The sequence below is a fragment of the Durio zibethinus genome, chromosome 3, assembly GCF_047325235.1.
Source record: "Durio zibethinus cultivar Kanyao isolate XHJ-2024 chromosome 3, ASM4732523v1, whole genome shotgun sequence".
Classification (NCBI taxonomy): domain Eukaryota; kingdom Viridiplantae; phylum Streptophyta; class Magnoliopsida; order Malvales; family Malvaceae; genus Durio; species Durio zibethinus.
Genome location: NC_143164.1, coordinates 23,750,354 through 23,776,983, shown reverse-complemented (window position 1 = coordinate 23,776,983; position 26,630 = coordinate 23,750,354).

Below are 26,630 nucleotides of genomic sequence, written 5' to 3'. Positions count from 1 at the left end.
CAACCAACGAAATGAGCGTGTGAGTGCTCAACCAATCGAAGAGGTAGAATGCACAAGTCGGGGATCGGCCTAGTCCCCCCCTGCATACTGCCGATCCTGTTGTTGGTCCTACTGTCGCAACCCTCAGTCCGGTCTGATCTTAGATTGGGAATGAACTCCATATGCTTAGACATGGAATGAATTCCCTATGCCTAAGCCAACCCTCGAAACGGGCGTGCGAGTGCTCAGCCGATCGGAGAGGCAGAATGCACAAGCGAGGATCGACCCGATCCCCCCTACGTGCTACTGATCCTACTGCAGCAACGCTCGGTCTGATCTGATCTTAGACTTGGAATGAACTCCATATACTTAGACTGGGGATGAACTCCGTATGCCTAGGTCAACCCATGAAACGAGCATACGAACGTTCAACAGACCAGAGCCCAGCATGTGCTTTTGTTGGCATGTTCGAGCCCAGCATGTGCATCGTGGCTCAAACTCTTAGATTGGGAATGAACTTCGTATACCTAAGCCAACCCATGAAACGAGCATGCTGGTGCTCAGCCAGCCGGAGAGGCAGAATGCGCAAGCTAGGGATCGACCCGATCCCCCTCTGTGTGCTGTCGATCCCACTGTCACAACCCTCGGTCCGACTGGGGCTTAGACATGGAATGAACTCCTTATGCCTAAGCCAACCCACGAAACGGGCGTGCGGGCACTCAACGGGCCGAAGAGGCAGAATGCACAAGCCAGGGATCGGCCCAATCCCCCCTGCATGCTGCTGATCCTGCTGCCGCAACCCTAGATCCAGTTCGATCTTAGACTAGGAATGAACTCCGTATGCTTAGACTGGGGATGAACTCCGTATGCCTAAGTCAACCCACAAAATGAGCGTGCAAGCATTCAGCCGACTAGAGAGACAGGATGCGTAAGCCGAGGATCAAACAGGTGGCAGGTGGGTTCAAGGCCATCTTCATATTTTTGCCATGCCAATGCCATTTTTATGTCTTTTAAATTCATACAATGGTCCGCTAAGCCTTCATGTGAAGTTTCGTGGCAAGACGACCTGTTTTCTATTTTTCACAATTTTGACACTTTTTACGGTTCGAGAATTTTTTAAAATTTTTTTAGAAAGAGTTTTGTCCCCAAATTTGGTAGAGGTTATCCCTGTATTTTTTTTGGCATGCACAAAAAAATTTAGCTAAAAACTCAAAGTGGAGAAGATTTTGTGACCGTTTGAAAAAAGTGTCCCCATTTCAGACACTTTAATGGCTACTGGTAGCAAACCTATAAAATCTCAAATGCTGTTTAAGGGGGTGTGAGTTCTTGAGTTTTGATGAGAGATAGGGGGCCAATATAAGGGCCAAGTACCAGCACCCATCGCACATCATGTGTGCACACCCCCCCGGCACCCCAATCGTCGAAACCCCCAATGGCACCGGTTAGGCTCTTCGGCGATGCTCCGGCAATGGTGCCCCGAGCGAAAAAAATGCGTCACCAGCACATGCCTGAGCCAAGCATGTGTACCGTGGCTCAAAATCTTAGACTGGGAATGAACTCCGTATGCTTAGACATGGAATGAACTCCGTATGCCTAAGCCAACCAACGAAACGAGCGTGCGGGCGCTCAGCCGGTTGGAGAGGTAGAATGTGCAAGCCAGGGATCGACCCGGTCCCCCCTATGTGCTGTCAATCCTACTATCGTAACCCTCGGTCTAGTCCGATCTTAGACTGGGAATGAACTTCGTATGCATAAGTCAACCCACGAAACGAGCGTGCAGGCGCTAAGCCGGTCGAAGAGGCATAATGCGCAAGCCATGGATCGGCCCGGTCCCCCTCTGCGTGCTGTCGGTCCCGCTGCCACATCCCTCGGTCCGACTGGGGCTTAGACATGGAATGAACTCCCTATGCCTAAGCCAACCCATGAAACGGGCTTACGGGCGCTTAGCCGGTCGGAGAGGCAAAATGCATAAGCTGGGGATCTACCCGATCCCCCCTGGGTGTTGTCGATCCTGCTGCCGCAACCCTCGGTCTGATTCAATCTTAGATTGGGAATGAACTCCAATGCTTAGACTAGGGATGAACTCCGTATGCCTAAGTCAACCCACAAAATGAGCGTGCGGGCGCTCAGCTGACCGAGAGGCAGGATGCGCAAGCCGGGGATCGAACGGGTGGTAAGTGGGTTCAAGCACATCTTCATATTTCTGCCATGCCAATGTCATTTTTATGGCTTTTAAATTCATACAATGGTCCCCTAAGCCTTCATGTCAAGTTTCGTGGCAAGACGACCCGTTTTTTATTTTTCACAATTTTCAAAACTTTTTACGGTTCGGGATTTTTTAAAATTTTTTTAGAAAGGCTTTTGTCTCCAAATTTGGTAGAGATGATCCCTGTATTTTTTTTGGCATGCACAAGAAAATTCAGCTAAAAACTCGAAGTAGAGAAGATTCTGTGACCGTTTGAAAAAAGTGTCCCCATTTTAGACACTTTCATGGCTACTGGCAGCAAACCTATAAAATCTCAAATGCTCTTTAAGGGGGTGTGAGTTCTCAAGGTTTGATGAGGGATAGGGGGCCAATATAAAGGCCAAGTACCAGCACCCATCGCACATTATGTGCGCACCCCCCCGGCCCCCCTAATCGCAGGAACCCCCAATGCAGTCAGTTAGGCTCTCCGACGATGCTCTGCCGATGCTCCGGCAATGCTTCGGCAATGGTACCCCAGGCGAAAAAAATGTGGCACCAGCACATGCCTGAGTCCAGCATGTGCACCGTGGCTCAAAATCTTAGACTGGGAATGAACTCCGTATGCTTAGACATGGAATGAACTCCGTATGCCTAAGCCAACCAACGAAACGAGCGTGCGGGAGCTCAGTCGGTCGGAGAGGTAGAATGCGCAAGCTGAGGATCGGCCCAGTCCCCCTCTACGTGTTGTTGATCTTGCTACCACAAACCTTGGTCCGGTTCAATCTTAGACTGGGAATGAACTCCATATGCATAAGTCAACCCATGAAACGAACGTACAGGCGCTGAGTCGATCGAAGAGGCATAATGCGCAAGCCAGGGATCAGCCCGGTCCTCCTCTACGTGCTGCCGGTCCCACTACCACAACCCTCGGTCCAGCTGGGGCTTAGACATGGAATGAACTCCTTATGCCTAAGCCAACCCACGAAACGGGGTTACGGGCTCTCAGCCGACCGGAGAGGCAGAACACGCAAGTCGGGGTTCGACCCGATCCCCCCTACGTGCTGTCGATCCTGTTGTCACAACCCTCGATCTGATCCGATCTTAGACTGGGAATGAACTCCAATGCTTAGACTGGAGATGAACCCTGTATGCCTAAGTCAACCCACGAAATGAGCCTGCGGGCGTTCAGCTGACCGAGAGGCAGGATGCACAAGCCGGGGATCGAACGGGTGGTAGGTGGGTTCAAGGAAATCTTCATATTTCTGCCATGCAAATGTTATTTTTATGGCTTGTAAATTCATACAATGGTCCCCTAAGCATTCATGTGAAGTTTCGTGGCAAGACGACCCGTTTTCTATTTTTCACAAATTTTGAAACTTTTTGCAGTTCAGGATTTTTTAAAATTTTTTTAGAGAGAGTTTTGTCCCCAAATTTGGTAGAGGTGATCCTTGTATTTTTGTTGGCATGCACAACAAAATTCAGCTAAAAACTCGAAGTGGAGAAGATTTTGTGACCATTTGAAAAAAGTGTCCCCATTTCAAACATTTTCATGGCTACTGGCAGCAAACCTATAAAATCTCGAATGCCTTTTAAGGGGGTGTGAGTTGTTGAGGTTTGATGAGGGATAGGGGGCCAATATAAGGGCCAAGTATTGGCACCCATCACACATCTTGTGCGCACACCCCCCAGCCCCCCCAATCGCCGGAACCCTTAATGCCGCCGGTTAGGATCTCCAGCAATGCTCCGATGATGCTCCGACGATGGTGCCTCGGGTGAAAAAAAGGTGGCACCAGCACATGCCCGAGCCCAGCATGTGTACCTTGGCTCAAAATCCTAGACTGGGAATGAACTCCATATGCTTAGACATGGAATGAACTCGGTATGCCTAAGCCAACCCACGAAACGAGCGTACGGGCACTCAGCCCGTCGGAGAGGCAGAATGTGCAAGCCGGGGATCGGCCCAACCCCCCTGCATGCTGTCAATCCTGCTGCTGCAACCCTCGGTCTGGTCTAATCTTAGACTGGGAATGAATATGCATAAGTCAACCCACAAAATGAGCGTGCGGGCACTGAGCCGACCGAAGAGGCATAATACGCAAGTCGGGGATCAGCCCGGTCCCCCTCTACATGCTGTCGATCCCGCTGCCAGAACCCTCGATCCAACTGGGGCTTAGACATGGAATGAACTCCATATGCCTAAGCCAACCCATGAAACGGGCCTGCGGGCCTTCAACCGACCGGAAAGGCAGAATGCCTAGGTCGGGGATCGACCCAGTCCCCCATGCGTGCTGTCGATCTTGCGACCGTAAGCCTCGATCCGGTTCAATCTTAGATTGGAAATGAACTCTGTATGCTTAGACTGGGGATGAACTTCGTATTCCTAAGTCAACCCACAAAACGAGCGTGCGGGCGCTCAGCCGACCAGAGAGGCAGGATGCGTAAGCCGGGGATCAAATGGGTGGTAGGTGGGTTCAATCACATCTTCATATTTCTGCCATGCCAATGTCATTTTTATGGCTTGTAAATTCATACAATGGTCCCCTAAGCCTTCATGTGAAGTTTCGTGGCAAGATGACCCATTTTCTATTTTTCACGATTTTCGAAACTTTTTGCGGTTCAGGATTTTTTAAAATTTTTTTAGAAAGATTTTTCTCCCCAAATTTAGTAGAGGTGATCCTTGTATTGTTGTTGGCATGCACCAAAAAAATCAGCTAAAAAATCGAAGTGGAGAAGATTTTGTGACCGTTTGAAAAAAGTGTCCCCATTTTAGACACTTTCATGGCTACTAGCAACAAACCTATAAAATCTCAAATGCTCTTTAAGGGGGTATGAGTTCTCGAGGTTTGATGAGGGATAGGGGGCCAATATATGGGCCAAGTACCAGCACCCATCGCACATCATGTGTGCACACCCCCAGCCCCCCAATCGTCGGAACCACCAATGTCGCCGGTTAAGCTCTCTGGCGATGCTCCGACGATGGTGCCCTGGGTGAAAAAAATGCGGCACCAGCACATGCCCGAGCCAGCAAGTGCACCGTGACTCAAACTCTTAGACTGGGAATGAACTCCGTATGCTTAGACATGGAATGAACTCCGCATGCCTAAGCCAACCCATGAAACGAGTGTACGGGCGCTCAACCGGTCGGAGAGGCAGAATGCGTAAGCCGGGGATCGGCTCGGTCCCCCCTACGTGCTATCAATCTTGCTATCGCAACTCTCAGTTCGATCTAATCTTAGACTAGGAATGAACTCCATATGTAAAAGAAAACCCACGAAATGAGCGTGCGGGCGCTGAGCCGACCGAAGAGACATAATGCGCAAGCCGGGGATTGGCCTGGTCCCCCTCTACGTGCTACCGGTCCCGCTGCCACAACCCTCAGTCCGGCTAGGGCCTAGTCATGGAATGAACTCCCTATGCCTAAGCCAACCCATGAAACGGGCGTACGGGCACTCAGCCGGCTGGAGAGGTAGAATGCATAAACCGAGGATCGGCCCGATCCCCCCTACGAGCTACCGATCCTACTGCTGCAACCCTCGGTCTGGTCTGATCTTAGACTGGGAATGAACTTCGTATGCTTAGACTGGGGATGAACTCCGTATGCCTAAGTCAACCCATGAAACGAGAGTGCGGGCGCTCAGTCGGCCAGAGAGGCTGGCCGAAGAGGCATAATGCGCAAGCCGAGAATCAGCCCGATCCCCCTCTGCATGCTATCGATCCCACTGTCGATCCTGTTGCCACAACCTTCAGTCTGGCTGGGGCTTAGACATGGAATGAACTCCGTATGCCTAAGCCAACCCACGAAACGAGTGTGTGGGCGCTCAGTTGGTCGGAGAGGCAGAATGCGCAAGCTAGGGATCGACACGGTCCCCCCTATGTGCTGTCGATCCTACTGTCATAACTCTCAGTTTGATCTGATCTTAGACTGGGAATGAACTCCATATGCCGAAATGAGCGTGCGGGCACTGAGCCAACCGGAGAGGCATAATGCGCAAGCCGGGTGTCATGAGCCAACCTTGTATAGGGCCATGACCAGGACTTAGGTTGCCATAAGCCACCCATGTATAGGGCCATGGCCGGGTAGATCCCTTGTGCTAGGAAAAGTGTCCCCATTTCAAACATTGTAATGGTTACTGGTAGCATAGCTCTAAAATCTCTACGACTCTTTAGGGGGGTGGGTCGGTAGCGTAGTGTTGGGCTATCTCACCGGTTGCTATGCGAGCCTAGGCCACCCACCAAGGGCTGCCCCCTAGCCCTGGTGATGGTGGGAGGTCCCGATGTATAATTCTCGACTATAATAAAACTCACCCCGATTGAATGTCCTGATTGTTGCCTCGATGTGTTTTTCTTTTTCTCGATGCAAATGCCTTCTTCTGTGTGTGCTTGAGATCGATCTCGATATATTGTGTCTTATTGTGAATGCTTGGGACTAACCATGGCTTATGGTTATTTGTTCAGATATCGATCTATTGAAAGCTGACTTGGTTGGGAGTGCCCATTCAAGTGCCACATGGTTTATTGCTTGCCGAGAGAAAGCTTAGTTCGTGACATGTGGTATCAGAGAACGGTTGAGAAGTGCTAGAAAAATGGATGAGATGGCCACAAGTGGTGGACCCAATCATCAACAGAGAATTGAGGAACTTGAGGCCATGGTGGCTGCAATGAAAACTCATATGGCGACTAAAAACCGAGTGAGGGAGATCGAGACAACCCAGCGGGAGTTATCCGATACTCTCCACAACGTGAGCAAAGAGGCTAGAGATGCCTTGAACATTCTGCAAAAGGAGTTTGAGGAGCTCAGAGCACAGGTGAGCATCCTACAAATGGCTGTGGCTAGATCGGGTTCGAGCTCGATGGAAAGAGGAAAAAAGCCCAAGGTGCCAGAGCCTCGATGCTATGAGGGGGTAAGGGATGCTAAGGAACTTGAAAATTTCTTGTTTGACATGGAACAGTACTTTCGAACTATACACACGGATTTAGAGGAAGACAAGGTAGCAATGGTGTCGATGTACCTCGCAGGGGATGCCAAGCTACGGTGGCGCTCCAAGTTTGTCGATGACGAGTGCCCGATTAAGACTTAGACGGATCTGAAGCGAGAATTGAAAAACCAATTTTTCCCTGAGAATGTGGAGTATATGGCTCAAAAGTGACTTCGAGAATTGGTGCAAATAGGAACGGTGTGAGAGTTTGTAAGGAGCTTTTCTACCCTGATGTTGGATATTCAGGACATGTCCAAAAAAGACAAGATGTTCTATTTTCTTGAGGGCCTCAAGCCTTGGGCGAGGATAAAACTACAAAGGCAGAAAGTGCAAGACGTGGCCACGACCATGGCTGTAGCTGAACGTCTCCACGATTACAATGATGGCTTTTCAAAATGGAAAAATCCTTCATCAGCTAGCAGTAGCTTCAACTTTGGGAGTGGGGGAAAGATGACCAGGTTGGACTGGCCCTTCAGTGGGGGATCAGACAGGAGGTCCTTTGGTAGAGATAGCACCCAACCCAAGACAAGCAACGCAGGGATTTTCAAGCCTAGGCAACCGCTAGCTTGCTTTCTTTGCAAGGGGCCGCATCGGGTGGCTGAATGCCCGTACATGGGAGCCCTTAATGCCTTAAGGACCTCGTCTCAAGAGTCTGCAAAAGTGCCAGAGAGCGTTGAAGAAGCTGAAGAGGAGCTAGCCAGGATGGGTTCAATAAGGTTCCTCAATGCCCTTCGCACCCAATTGAACACTATAAAGAAAGACCAGAGTAGAGGCTTGATGTATGTGAACTTGACGATCAATGAGAAAGCCACTAAGGCTATGGCGGATACGGGTGCAACCGACACTTTCATCACACTAGATGAAGCAAAAAGGTGTGGTCTTCAAATTAGAAAAGACTGTGGACGAATGAAGGCGGTCAACTCGCCAGCCTTTACGATCAGTGGAAGCTCCAAAAGTGTGACAACCCGATTGGGGCCATGGGAAGGGAAGGTAGACTTTACAGTTTCCCCCATGGATGACTTTGATGTTGTTCTCGGATTGGACTTCATGATGTTGGCTCAGATCATCCCTATCCCCGCTGCTAGCTGCTTGTTGTTCTTAGGGGAAAACCCATGTGTGGTGCCAGCCAACATCTTACCAAAGAGTGGGAAGAAAATGATTTCAGCTTTGCAGTTCAAGAAAGGGGTAAAGAGAGGGGAACCCTCCTTTGTGGCTGTGCCAATCTACAAAGAAGGGTCGAAAGTAGAACCAATACCTGATTGTGTGGGAAAAGTGTTGGAAGAATTCGAAGAGGTGATGCCAAAGACGTTGCCTAAGGTTCTACCCCCTCGACGAACAGTGGACCATGAAATTGAGCTCCTCCCAAGAGTGAAACCCCCTACTAGAGCTCTTTACCGCATGGCCCTGCCAGAGTTGGCCAAACTAAGAAAATAATTAGATGAGCTGCTACAAGCCGGGTTCATCAGACCATCAAACGCTCTTTTCAGAGTGCCAGTGCTATTTCAGAAGCAGCATGATGGAAGTTTACGATTATGTGTTGACTACAGGGCCCTGAACAAAGTCACCGTAAGAAACAAATATCCTATCCCCCTTATAGCAGACTTGTTTGATCAATTAAGCCGGGCCAAGTACTTCTCCAAATTGGACCTGAGATCTGGCTACCATCAGGTCAGAATTGTTGAGGGAGATGAGCCAAAGACCACTTGTGTGGCACGATATGGTGCATTTGAATTTCTTGTTATGCCTTTTGGACTGACCAATGCTCCTGTCACATTTTGCACATTGATGAATCAGGTATTCCATGACTACCTAGACAAATTTGTAGTCATTTATTTAGACGATATAATGGTATATAGCTCTACCTTGGAAGAACATTAAGAACACTTGTGCTAGGTACTTTAAAGATTACAGGACCACCAGTTATACGTAAAAAGGGAGAAATGTGCATTTGCTCAGATCCAAATCCATTTTCTTAATCACATTGTCGAACGTGGCCACATTCGAATGGACATGGAAAAGGTTAGGGCCATCAAGGAGGGGACAACACCGAAGAACGTTAGTGAGCTCCACTTATTTTTGGGACTAGCTAACTATTATAAAAGGTTTGTGGAAGGGTACTCTCGCAAGACCATGGCCCTCACGGAGCTATTGAAGAAGGAGCATAAATGGTGTTGGACGAGTGAGTGCCAAGAGGCCTTTGAGGGATTGAAAGATGCTTTTATGAAAGATCCCATCTTAGCTCTCCCTGATATTGAAAAGCCTTTTGAAGTTCAGACGGATGCATCTGATTTTGCTATTGGAGGAGTGCTTTTGCAACAACATCAACCGGCAACGTTTGAAAGTAGGAAGCTAAGTGAAGCTGAAAGGAAATATACGGCCCAAGAAAAAGAACTCCTGGCGGTGGTTCACTGCTTGAGGGGTTGGTGACATTACTTGTTAGGTTCACACTTTGTCGTGAAGACAGACAATGCGACCGTTAGCAATTTTCTCACCCAACCAAGGCTTACAGCAAAACAAGTTAGGTGGCAGGAATTTTTAGCGGAGTTTGACTTTTATTTTGAGCACACTATTGGAAAGACCAATCAAGTGGCTGATACATTGAGCAGGCGAGCAGATTTAGCGACCCTTAGAAGAATTGCCCCAATGGCAGCTAGCAGAGCCACTACAGACATTCACAAGTTGATTGGAGATCACTTAGGGAAGGACCCGCAAGCTTGTGCCATCCTGAAGCTAGTGGAAGAAGGGAAGTCCAAGTACTTATGGCAAGAAAATGGGATCTTATGGACCAAGGGGCCTGAGTGTTTGTGCCAAGAGCAGAAGGTTTGAAACAGATACTGATGAGGGAATGTCATGACACACCATGGCCGGGACACCCGGGCTAGCAACGCACTTTGGTGTTATTGAAACAGGGATACTATTGGCCTCACATGCGACAAGATGTGATGGACTATACAAAGACTTGCCTCATTTTCCAACAAGACAAGGTTGAAAAGAGGAAACCTACAGGCATGCTTGAACCACTACCAGTACCCGCCAAACCGTGGGAAAGCATCTCCCTCGATTTAATTTCGAGCCTACCCAAGGTTGGTGACCTTGGAGCTATTTTGGTGGTGATTGACTGGTTCTCTAAGTACACCACATTCATTCCCACTCACAAGTATTGCACAGCGAAAGACACAGCTCAACTATTATTCAAACATGTGGTCAAATACTGGGGCATCCCTCAAAACATTGTCAGTGATTGAGATCCGAGATTCACGGGGTCCTTATAGAAAGAACTTTTCAAGATATTGGGGTCCCAACTCAACATCTCCTTAAGCTATCACCCTCAAACCGATGGTCAAACGGAATGGTTCAATGGATTATTAGAGGAATACTTGAGGCACTTTGTTCAAGCCAATCAAAAAGACTGGCCTTCATTATTGGACATGGCTCAACTCTGTTTTAATTCCAACAAAAGCTCTTCCACCAATAAGAGCCCATTTGAGGTGGTCACCAAATAATTACCAAGGCTACCCCACACTTCTTTGGAACAATATGGAGGAAAAAATTTGAGAGCCTTCAATCTCAGCAAGGAGTGGAAACAAGACACAGAGATTGCACAAGCCTACCTGGAGAAAGCATCAAAGCGGATGAAAAAATAGGCAGACAAGGGTCGTAGGGCTTAATAATTTCAAGTTGGTGATTTGGTTCTTATCCAACTAGTTCCTGAACAAACCAGGTTCTTAAGAAAGAGAGATCATAGACTGGTGCGCAAATATAAAAGTCCAGTAAGGGTCCTTTCCAAGATGGGGAATGCTTCTTACAAAATCGACCCACCAGAGTGATGAAGGTGCACCCAGTATTTCATGTGAGCAACCTGAAACCTTTTCATGTAGATCCTATAGATGCTAGCCAAAGGGAGCCAACCAGAGTCGCCATTACCATGAAGCCACCCTTAGAGCATCGAGTCAAAGAGATCTTAGCTGATAGGGAAACCAAGATATCTCAAAGACTAGTTTGGGAGTACTTAGTGAAGTGGGAGGGATTAGGACTAGAAGAAACCAACTGGGAGAGAGAACATGACCTCCAGAGATTTCAAAGGAAGATCAAAGAATTTCAAGCCAACAAGTCGACGAGGACGTTGATAGAATAAGTGAGGGAAGTTGTCATGAGCCAACCTTGTATAGGGCCATGACCGGGACTTAGGTTGCCATAAGCCACCCATGTATAGGGCCATGGCTAGGTAGATCCCTTGTGCTAGGAAAAGTGTCCCCATTTCAAACATTGTAATGGTTACTGGTAGCGTAGCTCTAAAATCTCTAAGGCTCTTTAGGGGGTGAGCTGGTAGCGTAGTGTTGGGCTGTCTCACCAGTTGCTATGCGAGCCTAGGCTACCCACTAAGGGCTGCCCCTTGGCCCTGGTGATGGTGGGAGGTCCCGATGTATGATTCCTGACTATAATAAAACTCACCCCGATTGAATGTCCCAATTGTTGCCTCGATGTGTTTTTCTTTTTCTCGATGCGAATATGCCTTCTTGTGTGTGTGCTTGACATCGATCTCGATATATTGTGTCCTATTGTGAATGCTTGGGACTAACCATAGCTTATGGTTATTTGTTCAGATATCGATCTATTGAAGGCTAACTTGGTTGGGAGCGCCCATTCAAGTGCCACACAGTCTATTGCCTGCTGAGAGAAAGCTTAGTCCGTGACACCGGGGATCGACCCGATCCCCCTCTACGTGCTGCCGATCTCGCTGCCACAACCCTTAGTTCGGTTGGGGCTTAGACATGGAATGAACTCCCTATGCCTAAGCCAACCCATGAAACGGGCGTGCGGGCGCTAAGCCGGTCGGAGAGATAGAATGCACAAGCTGGGGATTGGATCGATCCCCCCTGCGTGTTATCGATCCTGCTATCGCAACCCTTAGTCCGGTCTAATCTTAGACTGGGAATGAACTCCGTATGCTTAGATTGGGGATTAACTTAGTTTGCTTAAGTCAACCCATGAAACGAGCATGCGGGCATTCAACCGGTCGGAGAGGCCGATCGAAGAGGCATAATGCGCAAGCCGGAGATCAGCTCAGTCCTCCTCTGCGTGCTGCCGATCTCGCTACCGATCCTGCTACCACAACCCTCGGTCTCGCTAGGGCTTAGACATGGAATGAACTCCGTATGCCTAAGCCAACCCATGAAACAAGCGTACGAGTGCTCAGCCGGCCGGAGAGGCAGAATGCACAAGTCGAGGATCGACTCGATCCCCCATGCGTGCTACCCCGGGTGAAAAAAATACGACACCAGCACATGCTCGAGTCCAGCATGTGCACCGTGGCTCAAAATATTAGACTGGGAATGAACTCCGTATGCCTAAGCCAACCCATAAAACAAGTGTGTAGGCGCTCAGTCGACCGGAGAGGCAGAATGCGTAAGCTGGGGATCAGCCCAGTCCCCCCATCATGCTGTCGATCTTGCTGCCACAACCCTTGGTCTGGTCTAATCTTAGACTGGGAATGAACTCCGTATGCATAAGTCAACCCACAAAACGAGCATGCGGGCGTTGAGTAGGCCGAAGAGGCATAATGCGCAAGCTGAGGATCAACCCGATCCCCCTCTGCGTGCTGTCGGTCCTGCTGCCACAACCCTCAGTCCGGCTGGGGCTTCGAGATGGAATGAACTCCCTATGCCTAAGCCAACCCACGGAATGGGCGTGCGGGTGCTCAGCTAGCTGGAGAGGCAGAATACACAAGCCGAAGATCGGCCCGATCCCCCCCGCATACTACCAATCCTGCTGCCGCAACCCTCGATCCGATCTGATCTTAGATTGGGAATGAACTCCGTATGCTTAGACTGGGGATGAAGTCCGTATGCCTAAGTCAACCCACGAAATGAGCGTGCGGGCACTCAACCGATCGGAGAGGCCCACCGGAGAGGCATAATGCGTAAGCTGGGGATTAGCCCGATCCCTCTCCATATGCTGCCAATCCCGCTGCCGGTTCTGCTGCCATAACCTTCGGTCCGGTTAGGGCTTAGACATGGAATGAACTCTTAATGCCTAAGCCAACACATGAAATGAGCATACGGGTGCTCAGCCAGCCGGAGAGGTAGAATGCGTAAGCCGAGGATTAGCCCGATCCCTCCCTGCGTACTATCGATCCTGCTGCTAGACCTACTACCGTAACCCTCGGTCCGGTCCGATCTTAAATTGGGAATGAACTCCGTAAGCCTAAGCCAACCCATGAAACGAGTGTGCGGGCGCTCAACCGGCCGGAGATGCAGAATGTGCAAGCCAGAGATCAGCCCAATACCCCCTACATGCTGTCGATCTTGCTGCCGCAAACCTCAGTCCGGTCTGATCTTAGATTGGGAATGAACTTCGTATGCCTAAGTCAACCCACGAAACGAGTGTGCGGGTGTTGAGACGGTCGGATAGGCATAATGCGCAAGCCGGGGATTGGCCCAGTCCCCCTCTGCGTGCTGCCAATCCCACTACCACAATTCTCGGTCCGACTGGGGCTTAGACATGGAATGAACCCCCTATGCCTAAGCCAACCCATGAAACGGGCATGCTGGCGCTTAGCCAACCGGAGAGGCAGGATGCGTAAGCCGGGGATCGAACGGGTGGTCGGTTGGTTCAAGCACATCTTCATATTTCTACCATGCCAATGCCATTTTTATGGCTTGTAAATTCATACAATGGTCCCCTAAGCCTTCATATGAAGTTTCACGGCAAGACGACCCGTTTTCTATTTTTCACGATTTCTGAAACTTTTTACGGTTCGAGATTTTTCAAAATTCTTTTAGAAAGAGTCTTGTCCCCAAATTTGGTAGAGGTGTCCTCGTATTTTTGTTGGCATGCAATAAAAAATTCAGCTAAAAACTCGAAGTGGAGAAGATTTTGTGACCCTTTGAAAAAAGTGTCCCCATTTCACACACTTTAATAGCTACTGGCAGCAAACCTATAAAATCTCAAATGCTCTTTAAGGGGGTGTGAGTTCTCGAGGTTTGATGAGGGATAGGGGGCCAATATAAGGGCCAAGTACCAGCACCCATCGCACATCATGTGCGCACACCCCCCGGCCCCCCAATCATCGAAACCCCCAATGTCGCCGGTTAGGCTCTCCGACGATGCTCCGACGGTGCTCTGGCGATGGTGCCCTGGGGGAAAAAAATGCGGCACCAGCTCATGCCTGAGCCCAGCATGTGCATCGTGGCTCAAAATCTTAGACTGGGAATGAACCCCGTATGCTTAGACATGGAATGAACTCCGTATGCCTAAGCCAACCCACGAAACAAGCATGCGGGCGCTCAGTCGGTCGGAGAGGTAGAATGCGTAAGCCAGGGATCGACCCGGTCCCCCCTGCGTGCTGTCAATCCTGCTGCCACAATCCTCGGTCTGGTCTGATCTTAGATTGGGAATGAAATCCGTATGCATAAGTTAACCCACGAAACGAGCATGTGGGCGCTGAGCCGACCGAAGAGACAGAATGCACAAGTCGGGGATCGGCCCGGTCCCACCTGCGTGCTGTCGATCCTGCTGCAGCAACCCTCGGTCCGGTCTGATCTTCGATTGGGAATGAAATTCGTATGCATAAGTTAACCTACGAAACAAGCGTCTGGGTGCTGAGCCGACCAAAAAGGCATAATGCATAAGTCGAGGATCGGCTCGGTCCCCCTCTACAAGCTTCCAGTCCCGCTGCCACAACCCTCGGTCTGGCTGGGGCTTAGACATGGAATGAACTCCCTATGCCTAAGCCAACCCATGAAATGGACGTGCGGGTGCTCAGCTTGCTGGAGAGACAGAATGCAAGCTGGGGATCGACCCTGTGTGCTACCGATCCTGCTATCACAACCCTCAATTCGGTCGGATCTTAGACTGGGAATGAACTCCATATGCTTAGACTGGGGGTGAACTCCATATGCTTAAACTGGGGATGAACTTCATATGCCTAAGTCAACCCACGAAACGAGCATGCGGGCGCTCAACCGATCAGAGAGGCAGGATACGCAAGTCGGGGATCGAACAGGTGGTAGGTGGGTTCAAGCACATCTTCATATTTCTGCCATGCCAATGCCATTTTTATGGCTTGTAAATTCATACAATTGTCCCCTAAGCCTTCATGTGAAGTTTCGTGGCAAGATGACCCGTTTTCTAATTTTCATGATTTTTGAAACTTTTTACGGTTCGAGATTTTTAAAATTTTTTTACAAATAGTTTTGTCCCCAAATTTGATAGAGGTGATCCCTGTATTTTTGTTGGCATGCACAAAAAAATTCAGCTAAAAACTAGAAGTGGAGAAGATTTTGTGACGGTTTGAAAAAAGTGTCCCCATTTCAGACACTTTAATGGCTACTGGCAGCAAACCTATAAAATCTCAAATGCTCTTTATGGGGGTGTGAGTTCTCAAGGTTTGATGAGGGATAAGGGGCCAATATAAGGGTCAAGTACCAGCACCCATCGCACATCACATGCACACACCCCCCGGCCCCCCCAATCGTCGGAACCCCCTATGCCGCCGAATAGGCTCTCCGGTGATGCTCCGACGATAGTGCCCTGGGCGAAAAAAATACGGCACCAGTACATGCCCAAGCCCAGCATGTGCACTGTGGCTCAAAATCTTAGACTGGGAATGGACTCCGTATGCTTAGACATGGAATGAACTCCATATGCTGAAGCTAACCCACGAAACGAGCGTGCGGGCGCTCAGCCAGGGATCAGCCCGGTCCCCCCTATATGTTGTCGATCCTGCTACCGCAACCCTCAGTCTGGTTCGATCTTAGATTGGGAATGAACTCTGTATGCATAAGTCAACCCACAAAATGAGTGTGCGAGCACCGAGCCGACCGAAGAGGCATAATACACAAGCCGGGGATCGGCTCGGTCCCACTCTGCGTACTGCCGGTCTAGCTGCCACAACCCTCAGTCCGACTGGAGCTTAGATATGGAATGACCTCCCTATGCCTAAGCCAACTCACAAAAGTGGAAAGTAAAAGGGGATCGAGAGCCACTAGCATGCTACCTATGTGGAGGGAGCCACATAGCACATAATTACCCGTAGAAGGGCAAGCTGGCGGCTGTAGATAAGGAGTCTGACGAGGAGCCAGAGTCAAGGGTAGCAAAGCTTGGGTAGTTGGTGCTTAATGTTGTCCAGAGTAAGGGGAGCCGTAAGCCAAAGGGCTTGATGTTTACGGATCTAATGGTTGTGGGTTAGAAGGTGAGCGCACTGGTGGACACAGGTGCCTCACATCTTTTTATTTCAGGTGATAGAGCCCGAAAGCTTGGACTAAAGGTGCAGAAAGAGACTGGTACCATCAAAATGGTGAACTCCAAGAAAGTTCCAGCCATTAGTGTAGTGCGGGGAGTGGAGTTACAGCTTGGAGACTGGAAAGGCAAGGAGACCATTGAGGTAATACACCTTGACATCTATGAGTTTGTGATTGGGTTGGATTTCATTGTTCGGATTAATGCCCTTCTTGTACCTTTTATTGATTGTGTTTACATCTTGGATGCACGATGCCAATGCCTAGTGCCATTGAAGAGAGGGTCTAGAGTTGGGTCGCGGGTGGTGTCAGCCATTCAATTTGCCAAGGCGGTAAGCAAACAAGAAGACACCTTCTTAGCAGCCCTGAAATATGATGAGCCAAGAAAGAAGGAGACCGAGTCACCCTTGGAGATGTTAAAGGTGCTGAAGACCTTTAGTGATGTGATGCCTGCAAAGCTACCTAGCAAGCTACCACCTAAGAGAGAGGTGGACCACAAGATTGAGCTAGTGTTCGAGGCCAAGCCACCAGTTAGAGCCCCTTACCGAATGTCTCCACCAGAGTTGGAGGAGTTGAGGAAGCAGCTCAAAGAGTTAGTTGATGCTGGCTTCATCAGGCCATCGAAGACACCCTATGGTGCACCGGTTCTATTTCAGCACAAGCATGATGGGTCGTTGCGGCTGTGCATAGACTACCGGGCTTTGAACAAGCTGACCATCAAGAACAAGTACCTCATCCCACTTATTACGGACTTGTTCGATCAACTTGAGAGCGCAAGGTGGTTCACCAAGCTGGATTTGAGGTCAGGCTACTATCAAGTTAGGATCACGGAGGGAGATAAGCCAAAGACAGCATGTGTCACTCGATATGGTTCGTATGAGTTCTTGGTGATGCCTTTCGAACTCATGAATGCCCCAGCAACATTTTGCACCCTTATGAATAAGGTACTTCAGTCATTCCTTGATCGGTTTGTTATGGTTTATTTGGATGACATTGTGATCTACAGCCAGACTTTGGGAGAGCATATAGACCACTTGAGATAGGTGTTCCAGGTGTTGTAGGTGCACAAGCTGTTTGTCAAGAGGGAGAAGTGCTCATTTGCCCAGCAGGAGATCCCGTTCCTTGGCCACATAATGGGAGGTGGCAGGATACGCATGGATGAAGGCAAGATACACGTCATCTTGGAGTGGCAACCGCCAGCCAAGGTCACTGAGTTGAGATCGTTCCTTGTGTTGGTCAACTACTACAGGCGCTTTATCAAAGGTCACTCAGCAATAGCCATGCCATTGACTGACTTGCTCAAGAAAGGGAAAGCATGGGAGTGAAGCACAGGGTGCTAGAAAGCCTTTGATAGGTTGAAGCAGGCTGTGACCGAGGAGCCAGTCTTGGCCTTGCCAGACCATGCCAAGCTGTATGAGGTGCATACAGATGCATCGGACTTTGCCATAGGGGGCGTGTTGATGCAGGAGGGACGTCCAGTCACGTTCGAGAGCAGGAAGCTGAACGAGACTGAGCGCAAGTACACGGTCCAAAAGAAGGAGATGACTGCAATGGTGCACTGCTTACGCACTTGATGCCATTACCTGTTGGGGTCGAGGTTCATGGTTAGGACGAACAATGTGGCGACCAACTACTTCCAGATGCAGAAGAAATTGTCCCCCAAGTAGGCGAGATGGTAAGATTTTCTTTCAAAATTTGATTTCCAGATGGAGTACAAGCCGGGGTAGGTGAACCTAGTGGCAAACGCCCTGAGCAGGAAGGCTAACCTTGCTGCCATTAGCCAACCAGAGGGGTCACTGGTGTCGTGCATTAAGGAGGGACTTACGCATGATCCTACAGCCAAGGCTTTGATGGAGTACACCCAGCAAGGTAAGACTAGGCGATTTTGGTTGTAGGATGGCTTGCTATACACCAAGGGAGGTAGACTATTTATGCCACAGCATGGGAAGCTCCGCAAGGAAGTTTTGCAAGAATGCCATGATTCAAGGTGGGCTGGACACCCCGGAGTGAGCTGTACCTTGGCATTGATCGAGGCCGGTACTACTGGCTGGACATGAGGGACGATGTGGAGGCCTATGTGAAGACTTATCTTGTGTGCCAACAGGACAAGGTGGAGCTCAAGAAACCAGGCGGTCTTTTGGAGCCATTGCTAGTGCCAGAGCGACCATGGGAGAGTGTTTCTCTAGTCTTTATAGTCTATCTACCCAAAGCAGAAGGGTTTGGAAACATCATGGTAGTGGTGGATAGGTTTTCCAAGTATGGAATCTTCATTCTAGCAACCAAGGAGTGCCCAGCCGAGGAGGCAGCTCGATTGTTCCTAAAGAACATGGTTAAGTATTGGGGAGAGCCGAGGACCATTGTTAGTGATCGGGATGGGCATTTCACGGGCAGGTTCTGGACTGAGTTGTTCAAGCTGTTGGGGTCAGACTTAACTTTTCCACCAACATGCATCCATAGATTGATGGGCAGACAGAACGAGTGAATGGACTATTGGAGGTCTACCTCAGGCACTATGTGAGTGCCACACAAAGGGACTGGCCAAAGCTGCTAGATATTGTGCAGTTTCCTTACAACTTGTAAAGGAACGAGGCAACGAACCAGAGCCCATTTGAGGTTGTGACAAGGCAACAACCACTAACACCCGGCTTAATTGCTGCAGGTTATACAGGGCCGAATCTAGCAGTATACAAGTTTGCCAAGGCATGGTAGGAGCAAACTGACTTGGCTAGAGTTTGTCTACACAAGGCGGCCAAGAGGTCGAAGAAGTGAGCAGACCAAAATAGGCGGGACGTGCAGTTTCAGGTTGGAGACTTGGTGTTGGTGAAGCTGCATCCCATTGTGTGCCATAGAGGGCTGCACAAAGTCCTAGTCCGGAGGTATGAGGGACCTTTTCGAGTAGTCAAAAGGGTAGGCAAGGTTGCCTACAAGCTGGATATGCCACCCAAGCTGAAGGTACTCCCAGTGTTCCATGTGAGCATGCTCAAGCCGTTCTATTAGGATGAGGGAGATCCAGGATAGGTAAAGTCAAAGGTACGCCATTGAGAGCAAGGGCTCATATGAGAAGGAGGTCCTGATTGATTGTAATCTGTATAATCCCATGATTTTAGCCTTTATTCTAGGGATATTGCCATTAAGTGTAAGCTGGAGCCTCAACTATAAATAGAGCGTTGCTCCTCCCTCATTTGTACACCATCGAACACTTCCGTTTCAGTGAATACAAGAGCATTTCTAGAATTCTACCTTCTTATTCTGTTTCTCTTTAACTTGCGAAATCAGCCATTCTCGTTGTTCTAGTGCCCGTACGCTTGTGTTTTAGGCTGACTTAGGCATAAAAGAAGAGATTCCAAGCCTAAGCCGCACGGTTTTCGAGTCTAAGGTCAGAGCCCGTGACACAATTACCAGCACCCATTGTACATCATGTGCACACCCCTCGCCCCCCCAATCGTCGGAACCCCCAATGCCGTCGGTTAGGCTCTCCAGTGATGTCCGACAATGGTGCCCCGGGCAAAAAAAAGGTGACACCAGCACATGCCTGAGCCCAGCAAGTGCACCGTGGCTCAAAATCTTAGACTGGGAATGAACTTCGTATGCTTAAACATGGAATGAACTCTGTATGCCTAAGCCAACCCACGAAACAAGCGTACGGGCGCTCAGCCGACTGGAGAGGCAGAATGTGCAAGTTGAGGATTGACTCGATCCCCCCTACATGCTACCGATCCTGCTACGGGTCTTACTGTTGCAACCCTCAGTCCGGTCTGATCTTAGACTGGGAATGAACTCCATATGCTTAGACTAGGGATGAACTTCGTATGCCTAAGTCAACCCACGAAACGAGCGTGCAGGCGCTCAGCCAGTCGGAGAGGCTGACCGTAGAGGCAGAATGCATAAGTCAAGGATCAGCCCGATCCCCCCCTGCGTGCTACCGATCCTGCTACTAGTCCTGCTACTGGAACCCTCGGTCTGGTCTGATCTTAGATTGGGAATGAACTCCGTATGCCTAAGTCAACCCATCATGGTTCGATCCCCCTCTGCGTGCTACCGATCTCGCTGCCACAACACTTGGTCCGGCTGGGGCTTAGACATGGAATGAACTCCATATGCCTAAGCCAACCCATGAAATGGGCGTGCAGGCGCTCAGCTGATCGGAGAGGCAGAATGCGCAAGCCAGGGATTGGCCTGGTCCCCCCTACGTGCTGTCGATCCTGCTACCGTAACCTTAAGCCCGGTTCGATCTTAGACTGAGAATGAACTCTGTATGCTTGGACTGAGGATGAACTCCGTATGCCTAAGTTAACCCACGAAATGAGCATGCGGGCACTCAGCGACTGGAGAGGCTGGTTGAAGAGGCAAAATGTGCATGCCGGGGATCAGCTCGTTCCTCCTCTGCATCCTGCCGATCCCACTACTGGTCCTGCTACCACAACCCTCAATCTGACTGGGGCTTAGACATGGATTGAACTCTGTATGCCTAAGCCAGCCCACAAAACGAGCGTGCGGGCGCTCGTCGATTGGAGAGGCAGAATGCGCAAGCCGAGGATCAGCTCGATCCCCCACTGTATGTTGCCAATCCTGCTGCCGTAACCCTTGGTCCGATCCGATCTTAGACTGGGAATGAACTCCATATGCTTAGACATGGAATGAACTCTATATGCCTAAGCCAACCCATGAAACGAGCATGTGGGTGCTCAGTTGGCAGGAGAGGTAGAATACGTAAGCTGAGGATCGACCCGATCCCCCCTGCGTGCTATTGATCCTACTACCATAACCCTCGGTCTGGTCTGATCTTAGACTGGGAATGAACTCCGTATGCCTAAGTCAACCCATGAAAAGAGCGTTCAAGCGTTGAGCTGATCGGAGAGGCATAATGCGCAAGCCGGGGATTGGCTCGATCCCCCTCTACGTGCTGTCGGTCCCACTGCCACAATCCTTGGTTTGGTTGGGGCTTAGACATGGAATGAACTCCCTATTCCTAAGCCAACCCATGAAACGGGTGTGCTGGCACTCAACCGATCGGAGAGGTAAAATGCACAAACCAGGGATCAACCCCATCCCCCCTGCGTGCTATTGATCCTGCTGCCACAACCCTCGGTCCGGTCTGATCTTAGACTGGGAATGAACTCTGTATGCTTAGACTGGGGATAAACTCCGTATGCCTAAGTCAACCCACGAAACGAGCATGCAGGCACTCAGCCGGCCGGGGAGGCATAATGCGCAAGCCGAGGATCAGCTCGATCCCCCTCTGTGTGCTGTCCATCCCGCTACGGGTCCTGCTACCACAACCCTCGGTCTGGCTAGGGCTGAGACATGGAATGAACTCGTGCCTAAGCCAACCCACGAAATGAGCGTACGGGCACTCAGCCGATCGGGGAGGCAGAATGCGCAAGCTAAGGATCGGCCCGGTCCCTCCCTGCGTGCTATCGATCCTACTGTCGTAACCCTCGGTCTAGTCTGATCTGAGACTGGGAGTGAACTCTGTATGCTTAAACTAGGGATGAACTCCGTATGCCTAAGTCAACCTACGAAATGAGCGGGCGGGCACTCAGTCGGGCGAAGAGGTCGGTCGGAGAGGTAGAATGCACAAGCCGGGGATCGGCCCAGTCCCTCTTGCGTGCTGTTGATCCTACTACTGGTTCTGCTATTGCAACCCTCGGTCTGATCCGATCTTGGACTGGGAATGAACTTCGTATGCTTAGACATGGAATGAACTCTGTATGCCTAAGCCAACACAAGAAACGAGCGTGCGGGAGCTCAGTCGATCGAAGAGGCAGAATGCATAAGCCGGGGACCGACTCGGTCCCCCCTGCGTGCTGTCGACCCTACTGTCGCAACCCTCAGTCTGATCTGATCTTAGATTGGGAATGAACTCTGTATGCCTAAGTCAACCCACGAAACGAGCATATGGGCCCTCAGCCGCTCGGAGAGGCAGAATGCGCAAGCCAGGGATCGGCTTGGTCCCCTCTGCGTGCTGTCGATCCTACTGTCGCAACCCTCGATCCGGTCCGATCTTAGACTGGGAATGAACTCTGCATGCTTAGACTGGGGATGAACTCCATATGCCTAAGTCCATCCACGAAATGAGCGTGCGGACGCTCAGTCGACCAGAAAGACAAGATGCATAAGCCGGGGATCGAACGGGGTGGTAGGTGGGTTCAAGCACATCTTCATATTTCTGCTATGCCAATGCCATTTTTATGGCTTGTAAATTCATACAATGGTCCCCTAAGCCTTCATGTGAAGTTTCCTGGCAAGACGACCCGTTTTCTATTTTTCATGATTTTTGAAACTTTTTGAGGTTTGGGATTTTTTAAAATTTTTTTAGAAAGAGTTTTGTCCTCAAATTTGGTAGAGGTGCTGCTTGTATTTTTGTTGGCAAGCACAAAACAATTTAGCTAAAAACTCGAAGTGGAGAAGATTTTGTGACCGTTTGAAAGAAGTGTCCCCATTTCAGACACTTTAATGGCTACTGGCAGCAAACCTATAAAATCTCAAATGCTCTTTAAGGGGGTGTGAGTTCTCGAGGTTTGATGAGGGATAGGGGGCCAATATAAGGGCCAAATACCAGCACCTATCGAACATCATGTGTGCACACCCCCCGACCCCCCCAATCGTCGAAACCCCTAATGCCTTCAGTTAAGCTCTCTGACGATGCTCCGGCGTATGCTTAGACATGGAATGAACTCCATATGCCTAAGCCAACCCACGAAATGAACGTGCGAGTGCTCAGCCGACCGGAGAGGTAGAATGCGTAAGTCAGGGATTGGTCGGTCCCCCTCTGCGTGCTGCCGATCCCGCTGCCACAACCTTCAGTCCGGTTAGGGCTTAGACATGGAATGAACTCCCTATGCCTAAGCCAACCCACGAAATAGGCGTGCGGGTGCTCAGCTGGCTGGAGAGGCAGAATGTGCAAGCCAAGGATCAGCCCGGTCCCCCCTGCGTGCTGTCGATCCTGCTGTCGCAACCCTCGATCCGATTCGATCTTAGACTGGGAATGAACTTCGTATGCTTAGACTGGGGATGAACTCCGTATGCCTAAGTCAACCCACGAAATGAGCGTGCGGGCACTTAGCCGACCGGAGAGGCTGGTCGGAGAGGTAGAATGTGTAAGCCGAGGATCGAATCGATCCCCCTTTACGTGCTGTCGGTCCCGCTACCATAACCCTCAGTCTGGTTGGGGCTTAGACATGGAACGAACTCCTTATGCCTAAGCCAACCCATAAAACGGGCGTGAGGGTGCTCAGCCATCCGCAGAGGTAGAATGCACAAGACGGGGATCCGCTTGATCCAATTTGATCTTAGATAGGAAATGAACTCCGTATGCCTAAGTCAACCCACGTAACGATTGTGCGGGTGCTGAGTTAGCCAGAGAGGCATAATGCGCAAGCTGGGGATCGGCTCGATCACCTTCTATGTGCCACCGGTCTTGCTGCCACAATCCTCGGTTCGACTGGGGCTTAGACATGGAATGAACTCCCTATGCCTAAGCCAACCCATGAAATGGAAGTGCGGGGACTCAGTCGACTGGAGAGGCAAAACACACAAGACGGGGATCGGCTCGGTCCCCCCTGCGTGCTGTCGATCCTACTACCGCAACCCTCGATCCGGTTAGATCTTAGACTGGGAATGAACTCTGTTTGCTTAGACTAGAGATGAGCTCCGTATGCCTAAGTCAACCCATGAAACGAGCGTGCGGATGCTCAGCCGGTCGGAGAGGTCGGTCAGAAAGCCATAATGCACAAGCCGAGGATCAGTCTGGTATCCCTCTACATGCTGCCGATCCCGCTACCACAAACCTCGGTCCGACTGGGGCTTAGACATGGAATAAACTCAGTATACCTAAGCCAATCCACGAAACGAGCGTGCGGGCACTCAGCCGGCTGGAGAGGCAAAATGCGTAAGTCGGGGATCAGCTCGGTCCCCCTTACGTGCTGTCGATCCTGCTGCTGGTCCTGCTGCCACAAGCCTCGGTCCGGTCTACTCATAGACTGGGACTGAACTCTGTATGCCTAAGCCAACCCACGAAACGAGTGTGCGGGCGTTCAGCCAGTCGACCCGATCCCCCCTGCGTGCTGTCGATCCTGCTGCCGCCACCCTCGGTTCGGTCTGATCTTAGACTAGGAATGAACTCCGTATGCCTAAGTCAACCCACGAAATGAGCGTGCGGGTGCTGAGCCGACCGGAGAGGCAAATGCGCAAGCCAAGGATCAACCTGGTCCCCCTCTGGGTGCTGCCATTCCCGCTGCCACAACCCTCGGTCCGACTGGGGCTTAGACATGAAATGAACTCCCTATGCCTAAGCCAACCCACGAAACGAGCGTGTGACGCTTAGCCAGCCGGAGAGGCAAAATGCGTAAGCCGAGGATCAGCTTGGTCCCCCCTGCGTGTTGTCGATCCTGCTGCCGTAACCCTCGGTCCGATCCGATCTTAGAATGGGATTGAACTCTGTATGCTTTGACTGGGGATGAACTTCGTATGCCTAAGTCAACCCACGAAATGAGCGTGCGGGCACTCAACCGACCAGAGAGGCAGGATGCGCAAGCTGGGGATCGAACGGGCGGTAGGTGGGTTCAAGCACATCTTCATATTTCTACCATGCCAATGCCATTTTTATGGCTCGTAAATTCATACAATGGTCCCCTAAGCCTTCATGTGAAGTTTCGTGGCAAGACGACCCGTTTTCTATTTTTCACGATTTTTGAAACCTTTTACGGTGCGGGATTTTTTAAAACTTTTTTAGAAAGATTTTTGTCCCCAAATTTGTTAGAGGTGATCCTTGAATTTTTTTTTGCATGCACAAAAAATTTCAACTAAAAAATCAAAATGGAGAAGATTTTGTGACCGTTTGAAAAAGTGTCACCATTCAAGACACTTTAATACCTACTGGTAGCAAACCTATAAAATCTCAAAAGCTCTTTAAGGGGGTGTGAGTTCTTGAGGTTCGATGAGGGATAGGGGGCCAATATAAGGGCCAAGTACCAGCACCCATCACAGATCATGTGCGTACATCCCCTGGCCCCCCAATCGTCGGAACCCCCAATGCCGTCGGTTAGGCTCTCCGGCGATGCTCCGGTGATGGTGCCTCGGGCAAAAAAAATGTGGCACCAGCACATGCCCGAGCCCAGCATGTGCACCATGGCTCAAAATCTTAGACTGGGAATGAACTCTGCATGCTTAGACTTGGAATGAACTCCGTGTGCCTAAGCCAACCCATGAAACGAGCGTGCGGGCGTTCAGCCGGTTAGAGAGGCAAAATGCACAAGCCGGGGATCGACCCGATCCCTCCTGCATGCTGTCAATCCTGCTGCTGCAACCGTCAGTTCAGTTTGATCTTAGACTGTGAATGAACTCCGTATGCATAAGTCAACCCATGAAACGAGCATGCGGGCGTTGAGCCGACCGAAGAGGTATAATGCACAAGCCGGGGATCGACCCGGTCCCCCTCTGTGTGCTACCGGTCCCACTATCACAACCCTCAGTCTGGCTGGGGCTTAGACATGGAATGAACTCCCTATGCCTAAGCTAACCCATGAAACGGGCGTGCGGGTGCTCAACCGACCGGAGAGGCAGAATGCGCAAGTCGGGGATCGACCCAGTCCCCCTGCGTGCTACCCATCCTGCTGCCGCAACCCTCGGTCCGGTTCGATCTTAGACTGGAAATGAGCTTCGTATGCTTAGACTGGGGATAAACTCCGTATGCCTAAGTCAACCCGTGAAACGAGTGTGTGGGCACTCAGCTGGCCGGAGAGGTCGGTCGGAGAGGCATAATGCGTAAGTCAGGGATCAGCCTGGTCCCCCTCTACGTGCTGCCGATCCCGCTACCAGCCCTACTACCACAACCCTCGGTTCGGCTGGGGCTTAGACATGGAATGAACTTCATATGCCTAAGCCAACCCACGGAACGAGCGTGCGGGCACTTAGTAGGTCGGAGAGGCAGAATGCACGAGTCAGGGATTGGCTCGATTCCCCCCTGTGTGTTGCCGATCTTGCTACCGCAACCCTCGATCCGATCTGATCTTAGACTGGGAATGAACTCTGTATGCTTAGACATGGAATGAACTCCGTACGCCTATGCCAACCCACGAAATGAGCGTACGGGTGCTCAGTCAGCCGGAGAGGCAGAATGCACAAGCCGGGGATCGACTCGGTCCCCCTACGTGCTGTCGATCCTACTGTCGTAACCCTCAGTCTGGTCCGATCTTAGACTAGGAATGAACTCCATATGCCTAAGTCAACCCATAAAAAGAGCAACCGGGC